This window comes from Neopelma chrysocephalum, unplaced genomic scaffold, assembly GCF_003984885.1.
Source record: "Neopelma chrysocephalum unplaced genomic scaffold, ASM398488v2 Primary Assembly neopelma1_347, whole genome shotgun sequence".
Classification (NCBI taxonomy): domain Eukaryota; kingdom Metazoa; phylum Chordata; class Aves; order Passeriformes; family Pipridae; genus Neopelma; species Neopelma chrysocephalum.
The window spans coordinates 1383837-1400788 of record NW_020898011.1 but is presented as its reverse complement, the minus strand read 5'-3'; the positions used below and the strand labels follow the sequence as shown (position 1 = coordinate 1400788).

Here is a 16952-nt window from a genome sequence, read left to right as displayed (position 1 = left end):
GTATGAAGCACCCCTGAGAAGTACTAGCGCATGGAAGCTCCCAAATTTTAGCAAACTCTGCTTTTTCCTTGGGTTTTCATTCAAAATACAGACTGAACAGGAGCCAGCATGGTCTTTGCAGTTGCAGAGGTGGGAAGAAGTTTCTCCCAGAGCTGCTTCCTGTACAATATCACAGTCACAGAGTGTTGGGCTTGGGAAAAAATTACACTGCAAAAAGAGTAATTCAGATGATCCAACTTCCATCCATGGGCTTGGAAGTTAAGGCTGGAGAACAAACGTGCTCCTTACAAGGCACAAGCAAGGAGCACAGCCCTAGAGCTGCTCACGGGGGACAAACAGCCCTTCCCTGCAGGGAGGTCCCACTCCCCACCCCACAATTGGTGTTACCATAGCAGACTCCAAGCGCCAGTCACAGCCATGCCCTGTTCAGCTGCTACACTGACCTGTATGGAAAAGACCTCAGGATTTAACAAACTGCCTGTCAGATGCACTGCCATGGTTAGAGGGAGCGTGAACAGTGACCAATAACACATCCCCATACATTCTAGGAAAAATTTCCTCACAGAAACAGTTGTCCAGCCCTGGAAAAGGCTGTCCAGGGCACTGGTGGAGTCCCCATCCCTAGAGGGATTTAAAAGACGTGTGGATGTGGCACTTGGGGACATGGATTAGTTCTCAGCTTGGCAGTGCTGGGGAATTGTTGGACTTCATGACCTTGGAGGTCTTTTCCAAGCTTAACAATTCCCTGATTCCATGATCTGAGCCCCAGCAGTAACTCTTCATGAAGATGACTGAGGACCAGCATCACACAGATTTCCACTTGCTGTGGGATCACCACCCCGCACACAGAAAACATTCAACCCCCATCAAGCTCCATAACCCATCTCCAGACACACACACGGACACAAAACCTATTTACAGTGGGAAGGGCACACAGGAACGAGGAGCCGGGGCCGTATTTTGCACACTGATACACCTTGCAAGCACAACAGTGTCAGAATATAAATCGCCTGCCCCTGATGGATTTTTAATGCTGCTCCAAGTCTCCAGTGAAGAATCCACAACGCACACAGGACCCTGCTTCCCACCCCCTGCCCCAGCACCATTCCCTGTGCTGTGCCTGAAGAAAACAACGGGCTGAGTGAGGAGCCAACGTGATTTATTTAATGCAGTTCAGACCCACATGTCTGAAGGACCAAACCTAATCCCTCTGGGCAACACTGATCACGATTCTAAGGCTTAACCACCCTCCCACTCTCACCAATGAAACAGAAATTCCCCCACATCGTGCACGTCTTGGTTACTCCATGCAGACAGAATGCTGCGGGGACCAGGCACTGACCATCCCCTTCCAAACCCTACAGGGGGCTGCAAAGAATTTGGGGGAATAGCCAAAACTGGTGGCTGCAATTGAAAATTGTGGGGTTTAAGGCTTTCTGCAGAGCATCACATTGCAATATTTACCCAAACTATAAAATGTGCTTCTGTCCCCATCCTTCCCCTTCTTAGAAGGGCTTGGGGCTACATTGACTCTCCTCATTGCACAGTCTGTCTCACCATCAGGGCTTTGGACAGTGCCAAGCAGTACATCTTCAATTTGTTGATTTATTGCATTATGAATTTGGAAAAATCCTCAAAGCCTATCATTTGCATGCAGCTAAGTCTCGGCTCATTTCCTCACTCAGGCAACAATTTGCCTTCTGTAGCAGGGCTGAGGGGGCTCAGCCCTGGGCAGTTTGTTCCCCTTGCCTGAGCAATCTCCCACATCATTAGTGAATAATGAGTTTATTTATGGGGTAAAGTCCTCCAATAAACGTGAAAAATGCCATTCAGGACCCAAGAAGAAGTCTGTACACTCCGAAAATGCACCATGGACTAGTCCTGAGTCAACAGGATCATGAGTCAGCGCACGTGACTTTCAAAGGACAAAAATTCCATGGATGCAGCCACATCAGGATCACCCCCTGGAATTCCATCAAGAGGAAAAAGCTGCCCCAGGCTGCCCAGCCTTCAGAGCAGAAAGGCTGCAGCCCTGCCCCATCATGCCCTGAGCCTGCAGTCAGCTCCTCCTGCTCCACAGGGTCTTCCCCAACTGCTGGAAGGGCAAGCACCATCCTTCCAAGAGGCAGGAGAAGGGCTCCAGTGCAGGAGACCCTGGGTCCTGCACGGCGCTTCCCTCCTGCCTGATTCCTACCTGGCAAAACCTTGTGCTGCCATATGCTCTAAGTACTCAGACAAAGGAATCAGAGATTACCAGCCAAAGAAAAGGAATAAGGAAATGCCTTCCTCTGCCTCCTGCTTGAAGCTAGACTAGACTTTTCCAGGGCTAACAAGATAAAGACACACTTTCTGCACTAATTACTAAGTAAAAGCCTTACCTACATGTAACATTTTTAAGGTCTGGCACAGCAAAGGGGAAAGCAGTGACAGGTGGTGTTTGAGGTGAGCATCGTCCTGGAGGTCTGCACATCTTCAAGCACCACATCACCTCGTTGCTTATGACCAACAGCTTCACACAGGAATACAGGTTCTCTCCAGCATAGCCCAGAACTCCCATGTCCTGCCAGTGCAGGACAGCCTGGACAGAGCCAACATCTACAGCCACGCTAATAAAACCCACAGCCTGAGGTCTACCATGACAGCACCCATCCTGAGGGGCCAGGTTAGGAACCAAAAATACCATGTGCAGCCACCAAGGAGGACCTCATGCAAGCTGGCTTAACCCTCACCATCAGGAACAACACACATTCCAGGGTCCTGCCCACAACCATAACTTAATCACTGAGCAAACAAAAATCCACTATTTCAATCCGATCCCTTGCTCCAAGTGCCTGTGTAACACCTCAGCACCGTGAGTCCCAAACCACACACCCAAACAACCCCAGTCTCCTCCTGGGAGAGCCTGAAGTCTGAGCTCACAGCCAGATCTACAAGTTTGGGTTGGACCTGATCTGCAGGCAAGCTCTCACCAAAAAGAAATAAGAGCAATTAAGGAAAGTTACACACCATCTAGTTGAGTAAAACACACCAGGTTTATTGCCCCTGTGCTCTTAGGGAACAGGAGTGGCAGGGGAACAACTCCCGTACACACCAGCAGCGGAAGCACTGAAAGGACGGGGCAGGGGCAGAGGTGCTTTGTCTCAGCATCTTTAGGTTGAAGGAAATGGTGCTGGCAGTGACTTTGCCTTTTCCTCCCTGGCAACTGAAAAGGAGAAGAAGAAAGCAAAATTAGTCATTGCAAAACAGCAACCAGCAAGTGAGAGGTGCAAGTGAGGAGACAGCCAGCCTCCAATGGAGAGGAACCAGTGAAATGTGGGAAGCGACAGGGCAAGCGGGAATAGCTTCAAACTCAAAGAGAGTAGGTTTAGATTAGATATGAGGAAAAAATTGTTCCCTGTGAGGGTGGTAAGGCACCAGCACAGGTTGCCCAGAGAAGCTGTGACTGCCCCTGGATCCCTGGAAGTGTCCAAGGCCAGGTTGGACAGGGCTTGGAGCAACCTGGGCTAGTGGAAGGTGTCCCTGCCCATGGCAGGGGGTGGAACGAGATGATCTTTAAGGTCCCTTCCAACCCAGGCCATTCAGTGATTCTATGATGATTCTATGAAGTGACTACACAGGACTCAGCTCGCTGCACAAAAACTCACGTTGGGGGGATTAAAGAGAAGACCAGACACATTTGGAGCACTAATGTGAGTCTTCAGTATCTCTTGGCTGCACATCCAGTCTGCACAAGTTTTGTTGAGGACCAGTGTCGCACCTCCAACGGGATCATTCCTTAGCTGGCCACAGGCATAGGCTGACCAGCTGCTCCAGCTTGAGGGTGCATTCCCAGCTTGAGGGTGTATTCCCAGCTCATCACTCTGCCATGGAACAACACCCCAGAGCCACTGACACCACACAGCAGAGCTCAGCCCCAGGAGCCCAGCATCCTCCTCACCCAGCAGGACTGGCCCTGGGGAGTCCTGCAGCCACACTGCCTTGGGGACACACACACCACCAATATCCCTGCATGTGTGGGCCATCCTACAGGATGCTCTTAGTCCCAACAACCATAGAAATGACACTTTCTCAGCACACCTGTAATCATTGCCTGATTTGCTCGTTAGGGGACTGCTTCTGACTTTGAGTAATATTTCCAAGGAATAGTGGAAATATTGGACCAAGGGTTGTCTCTGGAGAAGAGCAGCTGAAGCAGCAGCAGCAATCCAGCCTGCTGGTCCAACAAACCATCTCACCTTTCTGTGGGTTCCTCCCCCCCGCCTCAATTGTGAGATTTATTGCAAGAATTTGCAGTGGTCTGTGAGACACTGTGAGTGTTGGCCATGCTCCCAAATACTGAGGAATTGCTGAATTGAGAATTGCTTTGGCTGCCTAATCTCAACAACTAGGGATGCTGAACAAGCCAGCAGGGTCCAGGTTTACTTTTAATTACCGCTCAGAGCACGCTGCTCTAGTAAACAGACACAAAAAAACAATTCTTGTTTCTTCCTTATATTCTTTTCCCATATACAGCCTGAAATGTCTGAGCCAGAGATGGTAAGCAGCCCCACCACAACACTTTTACTGACTCACTTCTCAAGCATAAACGATTTCAAACAGCACATTAACCCATCTGAACACCCACCTCCATGAAACAACGTCCATCTACTTACAGCCCGATCATAATGCTCTGAGGGTTACAATCACCAAATGGTTTGGGCTGGAAGGGACCTTAAAGATCATCTCGTTCCAACCCCCTGCCATGGGCAGGGACACCTGCCAGGTGTCCAGGTTGCTCCAAGCCCCCTTCCAGCCTGACCTTGAACACCTCCAGGGATGAGGCAGCCACAGCTTCTCTGGGCAACCTGTGCCAGGGTCTCACCACCCTCAGTTAGGGGGGGCTTCTCAGCCAGCTTGGGCTTCCTGGCTGGCTCCAGAGCTCTCAGGGTCCCCGTGAGAAGCACATCCTGGAGCTGCAAAGTGAGGTAGGTACTGACTGTAACGCTGCTACTCATCAGTGACCACCAAAAAACCACCCAGATCAAGCACGAGCCAGATCTGGGACATCCTGCCGTGTAATTGGGGAACACTTGCCAAGCACCACAACACCATCATCACTGTCAGAACAGATTTGGATGCTGCCTGCAAGTCAGATTTCTCCTTTTTTCAAGGCTGAGCTGGAGAATAGGCTGACAGCCCCTACAGACATATCTGGATTTAAAGCAGGGAAATACTGGACGTATGGGTCAATTTGCAGACTACATTTGTCTTCTACCAGCTCCCCTTTACGGATAACTTACCCTAAGACTGCAGAACCCTCACGTGCAGTACAGAGAAATGACCACTTAGAACCTTCCAAAAATTGAAAGTATCTCCCTGAAGCAGGCAGGCAATATTTTAAGAATTTCAGATGCTTTCAGTGGACCGTCTCCGTGCCCACACAGGGTAACACACGTGCCCACTGTCACCTGCACACCCTACACTGTTTGCATTACACCAGAGTACTTTGCCCCTGGGCCAGTCTCTGGGGGTTCATTCCTAAGCTCAGAAATAGCTTTCAAAGAGCTCCTTGGCTCCTGAAAGACGAACCCAGAGCCTTAGTAATCCTCCTAGTGACCAAAAGGCACTTTTCCCTGCTGTTTGTCCACCCATTGCCACCAACACTGGCAAGGGGAAGGCACAGTGAAGGGAGAGAAGGAGCCCTCTGGGGCCAAGGAACCTTTGCCCACGCTGCCACCTCCATCTCTCCGTAAATTTCTGAGCGCTGCATCTTCCATAAATCTCTTTAACGAACGAGGATCCAAACATCTGCGAGTTGTCTGAATTAGTGTGAATTTGGCAGACTGAACAGCAAACTCGTATCGCCCCGCAGCCTTCAAATTTCGTGTTTTCCTCGGATTCATTAAATACACAACAATCTGTTACCAGAAGATGGTTCCTACGTGCACAGGCTGCCAAGGAGCCGGTTTTGATGGCTCTGGTGTAGATGGGGGAATGTGTGAGGAGCAGAGGGGGGCTCTTCCTATAGCAGTAGGACAAGGAGAGGATGGGCTGCACCCACCCTGCCTCCTCCAGAGACCACCCACCACGTGGCAAAGGCTGTCTCTGAGGTGTAATCCCGGTGCAGCCAAAGCTGGAGGTGATTTTGGGAAGCTTCAAGGGAAACAGAGCAGAGTGTGGGTCGAGCAGGGGGAGACGCCCACAAAAGCCAAGGAGGTCCTTGGCATCATCCCAGTTGGGATGACTGTGCCACAATCAGATGGAGAAACCAGGCTCTGCCAAGATTATTCATACTCTTAAGCAGAGCCCCGGGCACGAGGCATCCCTGATACTGGGGAAACTGGGGGGTTCCCGCTGCTGCTGGGCAGCACACGACCCAGGCAGGCAGCAAAGGCATCGCCAAAATCATGCCACAGGCAGAATGGTCCAATGCTGTGACGGAGAATAGCACTGGAGGCTTCGCCTTCCCTCAAAGGAAGTCTTTCGCTATGAGGAAGAAGTCAAAGCAAACACCCACTCACCGTGTTTACCCGTGCAAATCAAAGCCAAAGAAGCACTGAAACGTGCCCGACAGCATTTCCACGGAGTCATTCATTGAGAGTTTGGACTTGGCTTTGAGACGGTGTTTTTAATATCGCAAGGAGACGCTTGTGAGGCTGGAATAATGCAGAATCTGTTGCTGTAACACACTCCCAGCTCCTGTGAGGTGTCAGCAGCACGTAGAGCCCAAACCTTCTGTGGGTTTGGCTCCATCAGGGGCTCCCCGAGGGCCAGGCAGTGAGATGCTTCCCCCCGTGCTGCTGCAAGCCTGGAGTGCAGCTGAAGTGAGCCCAAGGTACCACTGCCTCAAAGCAAGGTACCCCACCAGGTGATTGCCCAGCCAGAGAAGTAACACCCACAGAGGACAATTTTCCCAGCATTGGGATGTTTCATCCCCTGGAGGTGCCTAAGTCTCATGGAGCAGAGCAGGATGAGCTCCACTGTAGCTTGGCAGCCATAAAAGCCCAGATTTTTGCAGCCTGTCTCAGAGGCGAGGAAAATTAAAGAAAAAAAAAAGTAAGTGGAAATGCAAACAGCCCCTGGTTTTATTTGGGCTGGCAGGAACATCGTCCTGCCCAGCCTTCCTCGAGCTCATTTAGGACAGTGTGAACATGCAGTAGTAAAGGGGGAAAAAATTTGAAATCTGCATTTTCCACCCCAAGAGTCTCCATCTCTGGATAGTCTCCATACATCCCTCTTTCTCTCACCCCACAGGTGCAAATCAGGAGGAGAAATAGATTTCTCTGTGCCGTGGAAAGGGGAAGCCCAAAGGACAAGGAGGTTGGCCCCGGCACCAGCGTGGTGTGAAACACAAAGCCCACTCCTGAAACGGCATCCCGAGGAGAACTGACCTAAATGCTGCATCCCATCCCGGCTCCAAAGCTGCCAGCAGGCTACCAGGAAGGGAACTGTGCCAGGTATTTTGTCAGTGCACAAACATGAATGATTGCCTGGGACAAATAGGGCAGCAAAAACATCCACCTTCATCACATGGAAAAAATATGTATCAACTTGCAACCCTAATGAGTGAAGGAATTAATGAATCCTAGAATTTGTAAATCATTGTGAGGTCCCTAAAATTCTGCCACCGCCTTAAAATGCATGAGAGTGCAAGCTAAACATCACGTTCTGCTAGAAAACAACCTACAGATAATAAGGACAACAAGAAGTGCCACTAACAACAACAGAAAGAACAGTGGAAACATTAGTCACGATATAGAAAAGTGAGAAATGGTCAGTATAAATGTCCTAAGGAGAAAGGAAAAGGACACGGTCATGTTTGTCAGGAGTAACCTGGCATGTTATTAAACAGCAAGAACTAAATATAGATCATTCCTAAACAACAGCAGCAAATAATTTACACCTTCAACTGTTATAAGATCGTGCCAAAAAGTCTTCTGAGCCATCACCACCGATGGTCCCCGAGGACTGGCACAAGCCAGGGTGATAAACGTGATGGCCCCGAAACCCAGAGCCTGGCAAGGCTCCGGTTTCAGTGGGAGGTCAGGGAGTCAGGAACCATTCTTACAGCACCAGGGAAAGAGCTCTCACCTCAGCCGATGCCTTTGTGCAGGTGAAAGGGAGCACTGGTGTAACAGACCTCATTAAAGCACACACAAGTGTATGACAGCCATCGACAACTCTGTCATTGGCAGATCTCAAACAGACCTGCAAATAACTGGCAACACTGGCTGCAACAGGAGCTAGACTGTCACCTTAGGCCATGCAGTATTTCTGGCAGTATTTGGGAAGGAAACAGGAAAATCAGTGCCGTGTAAGTGACTCAAGACCAGCAAAGCACTAAACAGAGAGAACAACTTGATAATACAGAATGAAGAGAAGCAACCAGTGCTGTTTGTAACGAGACATTAAGATACACCTTAAAAAACTAAATTGCTTAAAAGCCACTCACCTCAAAGGCAGGGGTATGTCTCCAGGCTCCTGCATGGTGCAGTAGAACACCAGGGTATGGAGGGATACGGCCACAAGCTGGATAAACTGGGGCTCTCCAGGAGGAGCAGAGGGAATATTGTCTCCATGCTCTGCACTCCACAACTGCTACGGGCACCCGGAGCCTCCTATCACCTCCAGCCAAGGTCTGGGGCAGACCCCAAGAGTAACTGAGGGACTTGAAGACACAGGTACAGCACAAGGCTGAGGGAACGTGGGGTGGTAACTGCTGAGGATGACCTGGCTGCCTCCAGAGAGGGCAGGAGAAGCCAGGCAGGTCCCTTGGAGGGAGCAGAGCAGCACTGGGACACCTCCCAGCACAGCGGGAAGCTGGGACTACGCAGGTCCACAGCAAGGGCAAAGTGCAATTTTTTCCTGAACCAGTACAGCCAATAATCATCATAATAAACTACCAGCACAGCAGATGACTGCAGAAGGCTCCCAGTCAGTGCTACAGTTTTGTCTCTGCCCTGAGTGGACTTCCTAAAAGACATTGAATCATAGAATCACTCAGGTTGGAAAAGACTTTAAGATTATCGAGTCCATGCTCCAGCAAGAATTAATTTGGAAAATTACTAAAAATGGTGATACACAGAGCAGTCCCCAGGAGAGGGGCTCTCCTGGCCCACTGCCCTACATCCCAAATGAGCTGCTGCCCCCTGTCCCCAGCGGCCCCATGTCCCAACAGGGTCACCAGGGTGGGATGTGCCAGGATCAGGAGGGTGGACTGACAGAGCAGCCCCTCTGCAGGCTGGCCTGGCTCTTGCCCCAGCTCTAACACTGATCCTTTTGAACCTGCCACCTTTATGATGTATTGTGGGGTACACAAAAGACAGGCACAGTGGGGGCATTGACAGCACAACCCATCACACTGGAGAGTTGGGACTTTTTATTTTAAATTAGGTTTAAAATACTTACATCTGAAACCTCCATGGGAAAAATAATTTCTACCAACAACATAAACCATGTGCAACTGAAAATGTGGGTGAGAGTTTCTAAATGAAGCTTTTGGTACCTGTAAATCTTCATTAACTGTGGTGCTTTGACTTTGAGAAGTACCATCTCATTGCATTGCATTTCATTTATAGCACAACTGATATTCCAATAAAAATAAAATCACAGAGTGGCCTGGGTGGGAAGGGACCTTGAAGATCATCTAGTTCTAATCCCCTGCCAAGGGCAGGGACAACTTCCACTAGATCAGGTTGCTCAGAGCCCCATCAAGCCTGGCCTGGAACAGTTCCAGGGATGAGGCAGCCACAGCTTCTCTGGGTAACCTGTTTTCTGAATTGACAGAGAGCCTACAAAACCAAATGTGGATATTTTTTATGCTTTCTGCATCTTCATAATTATAACAGCTCTTCAGGTTTGGCACACAATTGTAGCTTTTGCCATCTAGTTCATAGTATTAAAACTTGTCCTTTCAAATATATTATACAACATCCATTTGTAACAGCTGGGACAAAAAAAAAAGCAGATGATAACAGGGTTAATAATATATATACATGAAGTAATTTTATAACACTGACAACTATTTCCCAGCACACCAGGAGGCTGAAGGTTTTCAGTAAGACTAAGGCAAGCCCAGAAACACAAAACTCACTGTTACTGTGACTTTCCCACATCACTTGAAATGAGAAATGGCCACCACCACCCGGCCTAACTGTGCTGCCAGGCTGTCCTGACCAGGCAAGATCCATTGTCTGCCTTAATGCCATTTTCCTTCCCTAACATTTCCCAGTGGTGCAGAATAGTGATGGTGGCACTTGTTCCACTGGGGCAACTGAGGCAGAGGAGCAGGAAGGGAAAAGCACAAGAAAAGAAAATTCTTAAATACAAGTAAGTGCATAACAAGCTTTAACTCATCCCCTTGGATTTAGGAGCAAGGTGAGGGGTGTCTCTCAACTCCCCCAGTCCAGACCAGTCTCTGAGACCAAAGCAAGCTGCTGATGCACCTTGACAGCCACATCCTCTGTGCCACCAACTCCCCAAACCCCATTTCTCCTCTGCCATCCAGAGGATTTCTGGTCCTTCCTTTAGAGGGCTGGTTTTGAGCAGAGAGAGGGAGAGCAGGTTTTCCAGCTGCCGCATCAAAGCTTGCCAGATCCCATTTTTTACAAACCCTGGGAGACGTAACGATATATAAGCACAAAACAGCCACAAAGTAAAAACTCCTCTTTCACTACAGTCCCATACCTACCGCACAGCACAAGCCCTGAGCTCTGGCTGCTGAAAGCAAAACCTATGGCCAGGAGCCACAAGTATAGGGAATGATGTAGCCCAAGGGATGCTTCAAATGGACTACAGAGGAGTGACACCAATGCTGCTGCTATATTTAATCCTCTAAAAGCAAAAAACCATGACCAGGTCTCCCTCGGGTACATTTTTAGGGGGGAGGTATAGAAACTCAATGCACCAGAACAGAGTTTTTGCACTCACTCAACCAGTTCTTAAAATATTACTCAAATGAAGTGATTACTGAGGCAAATTCACCTGGTACCTCCCACCCATCCATGCAGGGACCCACAGCCTGCAGTGTTGGGATGATCCATGTTTCACACAGGGTTTGGTGCTCCTCCAGGTCAGTGTAATGCAGTTTGTGCATTTCACAGAAACTTCTAGCATATCAAATCTGATTTATCTTACATAGCATATGTTAGATCCGTAAGATGTGGTGTCTCACAAATCCAACGTATCAAATACCATAGGCCTCAAAACTCATGGATCAACCACCTGAAGCCAGGAGAAATTCTGGTTGTAAATTAACTGCATGATGACGCTTCCTAATTTTCAATCCCTACTTCACCTGTTGATGACTGAAGACTCACACGTCCACAGCCTGTACTAGCATAGGCACACCAGCCTGGTGAGGTTTTAGAAATAGATTGTTGTTAGGGAATTTTTGTCTCTCCACAGAGAGCCAACTCAGAAAAGTTTGGAAAAAACAAAACAGTCCACGGATCTGCTCTCTGGTTCACTGTACCAGAGCCACGTTCTGCATTGCTGCTCTACAGAAATAGCTGGGTCGTGGGCAGCCAGGCTGCAACTGTGGGTGTGGAGTACGACCTTGGAAAAGTCCTTTTTCAGAGTTAAAGCACGGCCACTTCTTGCAGGGAGGCTTGTGTGTGCAGAACCAGAGCTCCAGGGCTCAGGTCTGCCAGTGCCCCGACTGCTTTCAAGGAATTTATGGAAGGTCTCATCCCTATAGAGAGTGGTGGCACTCACCCCGTGCCGTGCTGGGTTGGCAGGGAACAAGGAGCAGACGCAGGGAGAGGGGCTTCCCCAGGCTTCATGACCCAGTGGGCACAGATGAGTAGCACGGTGGAAAATTCCCTCCTCTTCGCTGGTGAGTTTATATTTAGCTCTCCGGGGAGCAGACGTGCTGGAGGAGCTGCTGTTTCGGTGGTGTTTTTGCACAGCCCCGAGGGGACCCCTGCAAGGCGAGCCGCGGCTGCCGGCACAGCCCGGAGCTGCCGGCACAACCCTCACCGCCCGCTCCGGGCGGGCACGTGAGACTGACGGCAGTCACAGAGTGGCAGTCGCAGCCCTCTGCCACTCGTCAGACCTTCTTTTTTTTCAGTTCTGTTTCCCCGAGTCAGCAGGCTTGCTTCCTCTTCCTCCTCCTCCCCGTTTTGGGAGAGAAAGGAGCAGAAAAAGTCAGCCAAGAAGAGAACTTGCTCGAGGAGCTACAGAGAAGCAACATCCCAACTCCTCTGCTAGCTTGGTTCCCCATAGCCACGGGAATAAAGCCTGTCTTTCTGAAGGTATTTGCACTCTAGGAAAGAGTGCAGACCTGATACCAAGGCTCTGCTTGCCCTCTCTCCCCTGGGACATGGCAAGGAGACTCAACCTCTCCAGCCTGAGCTCTCCAAAGAGCTCCGAGCATCTCTGGCACCTTGCCCTGTCCCAGCCCAAAGTTGGTCCAAAGTCTGCTCTGCCACAGATTAATGTTCATTAGGAATATTTCCCAGCAACATCACTTGGCAAACCATGTGATACAGGAGGGGGAAGGGAACAAAACCAAAATCACCCTTTCAACTTGGGGTGTCCCCTTTTCCATCTGAGATTTTACAAGTCAAGTACAAACTGTCTCCATCCCAACAATGATCAAGAAAAACTCTATGCAACATTATAAGAAAGAAAGAAGGAAGCACAGTCTCAGAGCACACAGCTGACATTTGAGAAATCAGAATTTAACCAGCAATAATAAAACTGACAAATTGGATAAAGCTCATCCCCCTCCTCATCCCATCAGGACACAGCCTATGGTGCCTCTTCTGCACAGAAAGACAGGTGTTCTGACAAAAAGTTGTATGTCTTGTTCTACCTACACTTTTGGTAAAAGTAAAGCAAGCATTTGATACTAGAAAAAATATTAATTGCATATAATTAACCAAAGCATATTTGGGGATTTATATTGGTATATGCTTGCCTATTTGCATGTCTGTGTATTTATGTATATGCATATATTTATGCAGGTATCCATACCTGAAAATTAGCCTACATTGGTGCTGGCTCTGTCCCACAGTCTGCCTGATCTCCATATACAAAAATCTGGATCTCACTCACACAAATCAATTATCTGATTTGCCCAGATTTTCTATGCTAAGTCTTGCACTTACAGCAAAAGGCCATCTGCTTTCTATAACCAATGTGGTTCCTGGACACCTTGGCCCTGCAGAGAGCTGGAAGTCTCAAAAGTTTCCCTCCCTGCTCTGGGTTTAAGTTGGAAGTGAGAAAGTCTGGAGACAGGGATTCAGCTGCAAAACCGCCAGCACGCGTGGCCGTGCTCCCTGTGTCCTCCCCTCCTCTGAAGTGGACGGAAGGAAGCAATTCCACGGCAGGTTGTTCTGGCTGGGTTTCCTCCCCCCCCAGTTTGTGAAAGCCAAGAGGCTGCATCCTTCTCCCAGTAAAGTGCGTCCAGCACAGGGGGAACAGCCCTAATCCTGCAGCCCTGAACCCGGCCGTGCCAGAGCTGGGTGTAACACACCCACTACCTCAAGCGTTCTCAGGCTCACGAGGACTTTCAGAAAAGAAGAAATAAATCAGAAACTCTCTTCAAACCTGCGTTGAGCCACGACAGGTAAGGACAGAACAAGCCGCTCTGAAATTCAGGTTTTTTACTATCACGCTAATTAATCTGTTTCATGACCCACCCCAAATATTTTCCCTAGAAACATTATCTACATTGTTTTGGGGTTTCTTTATTTCTTTTTCTAGCCCTCAGCCAAGCCCTGGTAAACATTTCTGCCCACGTCAGAGGCAGGCCAAGGGAATCTGGGCTTTGTGATTTCAGCAGCATCTCCTGTGCTCAGAGATATCCGACCCGGGGCAGAGATGCTCATAGCACTCCGTGTTTTTACTGGATTATCACAAGGCACTGCTACCTCTGCAATTTGCAAGTAGTTTTTAATCTGTCAAAATAGACTTTCGTTATTGCTTGAGGATTCAAAAGGAAAATATGCACATCTGGTTTCAATCGCGAACTGAAGTTTCGTCTATCAGCCTATTTCATAACAAATTACGCTTACTTTTTACTCCAGAGGATTTCCTAAGGAGGGGATGAGCTGCCAAGGTACACCAGCGTCTGTGGAGACTGCACGGCACCGAGAGGCAGTGGCACTGCTCAGTGACAGGCACCGTGCTGCTGCAAACTCACTCTGTGTCAAGTAAATTAAAATTATTGAGGAAAAAACCCTTATTCGTGAAATCTTTGCATCCAGCCGTATGTGAAACCTTCACGTACTGCAGAACCTGAACTACCTGACGTCACTGAATGGAGAAACAAGACTTCGGGACTTTCTAGGACACCTCCACTGCCAGGACACTTCACACAGTAAGCAGCTGCCGTGTCCCACCGCAGCGGAGTTGGATGCTCGAGACCCCCCACCCAGGGGGCAGGCCTGCCCCTCTCCCTTGCTGCCGGGAGCCACCTCGCACGTACCAGAATGAAATCTGAAGCGTGGCACGGTGGGAAGAGTGTGCGATTACCCTGGGAGAGCATCCCTGCGGGGATGCTCAACCACGGCTCCTCCGGTCTGCAGCCCCCCGTGAGAACTCGAGACTCGGCATCCGAGTTTCAACCCCCTTAAACATCACTCTCGGCCCAGAGAAAGGAAAGCACGTGTTGATTCGCTTGCAGGAAGAAATTCCAGTGGCAAAGGCAGAGGAATCCGATGGGGAGAGAAGCGCTCCCCGCACGCCGAACTCCGGGAGAGCCGCCCTTGCCCGCACGTCGGGCGGGCGGCCGGGGCTCAGCATCCCGCACCGCCCCGCCGCTCCGGGCACACACCCCACTGCCCCGCGCTCCCTCCGGGCGCCCAGGCGGCTTCTCCGCGGTGCCCTCCGCTCACCCCGGCGCCGGCGAGACCTGACGGCACAAAGGTGGACATCCCCCAGCCCGCTCCGCGGGGATGCGGCAGCGGCGGGGGGTACCACCATCCTCCCCCCATCCCCTCCGTGGCGCCCCGGGCCGGTCAGGGCGCACCGTCGCCCTTTGTCCACCCCTTCCCCGACACCCCCCAGGGACGGCACGACCCCGCTCGGCTCCGGGCATCGCTTACCGGGCGCTTCCCGTGGTGGCGGCGGCGCGGCCCGGCCGGGCCGGCTCTGGGCGCCGCTCCGACCGCGCTCCGCTGCCGCCGCCGCCGCCGCCTTGCTGCGGGCGGGGCGGGCGGAGGGAGGGAGCGGCGAGGAGGAGGAGGAGGAGGAGGAGGAAATGCTCTTGTCACTTCCTGAGCGGAGCCAGCGCGGTCAGAGCCCGGCCCGCACCTGCGGAGCGCCCGCCCCGGGGACCCGCGCACCGGAGCGCTCGGTGCGAGGGAAGGCGGGGGAGACCCCCCGGCTGCCGCCCCGAACGGGCATCCCAGGGGTTAAACATGGCCGGAAAGAGCGTGTGGAGGCAGGAAAAAGTCCAAAAATGATAAAAAAGGGGGATTCCGTGCGACCATCAGGCTCTGCCCGACGGGGTCCCCGAGCTGGCGCTGGCAGCGCTCCCGCGGCATCACTGCCCGCACCCGGCCCCGCAGCCCGGGATGCCGCGGGTGCGGCTCGTGTGGGGCTCCGCGGCTCGTTCGGAGGCCGAGAGTGACTCCTGGTGGCACGGCCGGCCCGGGGAGGAGGAGGAGGTGGAGAAGAGCTGGGCTCCATCAGCCACGAAAGGAAGGGTCCGGTCCCCGCAATGGGAAGTAGCGCTGAAGTTTTGGCACATCAGAGGTACTCACCATCCACCGCTGCACCCATGGGTGGGATTCAGTAAAAAAAATCCCACCTCTTAATTTTTCTCCATTTTTCATAGAATAATGGAATGGGTTGGGTTGGAAGGGACCTTTAAAGACCATCTAGTTCCACCCCCCTGCCATGGGCAGGGACACCTTCCACTAGCCCAGGTTGCTCCAAGCCCCATCCAACCTGACCTTGAAAACTTCCAGGGATGGGGCAGCCACAGTTTCTCTGGGCAACCTGTGCCAGGGCCTCACCACCCTCACAGCCAAGAATTCCTTCCCTATAACCAGACTAAACCTACTGTTTTTCAGTTTGGAGTCATTCCCCCTTGTCCTGTCACTCCAGATCCTTGCCCAAAGTCCCTCTCCAACTTTCTTGGAGCTGCTTTAGACACTGGAAGGGGCTCAATGGTATCCCTGGAGCCCTTTCTTCTCCAGCCTGAACAACTCCAGCTCTCCCAGCCTGTCTCCATAGCAGAAGTGCTCCAGCTCTCAGAGCAGCTCTGTGGCCTCCTCTGGACCTGCTCCTACAGGTCTATGTCCTTCCTGTGCTGGGAACCCCAGAGCTGGTTGCACTACTCCAGGGTGAGGGCTCACCAGAGTGGAGTAGGGGGAAAGAATCCTCTCCCTTGACCTGCTGCCCATGCTGCCTGTGATGAAGCCCAGGTCATGATTGTCTTTCTGGGCTGCACGACCTTTCATGCCAGGTCATGTCCAGCCTCTCATTCACCAGCACCCCCAGGTCTTCTCAGCAGGAATTTTTTTCCAGCATGTGTTTTGGGAGGGGGCTCTGATTTGACAGAACAAGCTGAGCAAAATACTGCAGGAGTGAAGGTGGCCATGGGTCCTCCAGCAGCATTCAGAGGCACATCTGCTTGGCCTCACGTGGGAGACGGCCTTTAGGAGCGATGTGCTCTGACAATAACATTTTCCATCCACCCAAGCTGCACCGCACACAGCACGTGGGCCCCTCCCGAGGGCGGGCGTAATTAGCGAACAAGGAAACTACATGACAGCTAAAAGGAAGATTTAGAACTCATTACAAAACAGAGCCTAAACATTAATCTTAAACATATGCGAGTAGACAACACAGATGTCATCAGGAATGAATCTGGGGCTGAATTTCATCCGCCCGCCTGGATGGCCGGGCGCACCGCTGGGGATGGCATGTGGGGACAAGTAAGGGCAGGAACAGCAAGGGAGGCTCTGGCTGGGTAACTCAGCAGTGCTCTGGGTGTCCTGCCCTGCTGCTGCACAGCC

General features: G+C 51.2%; 1 protein-coding gene across 1 annotated transcript in view; it reads right to left on the bottom strand.

The window, feature by feature from the left end:
* The window catches only part of FAM53B (family with sequence similarity 53 member B), a 46682-nt gene extending 31590 nt beyond the window's left edge, over window positions 1–15092 (bottom strand). Inside the window, exon 1 of the mRNA XM_027705589.1 lies at window positions 15033–15092. The gene's annotated coding sequence lies outside the window, so the exon portion shown is untranslated. The remainder of the gene's footprint in view (window positions 1–15032) is intronic.
* Window positions 15093–16952: the final 1860 nt, after the last annotated feature.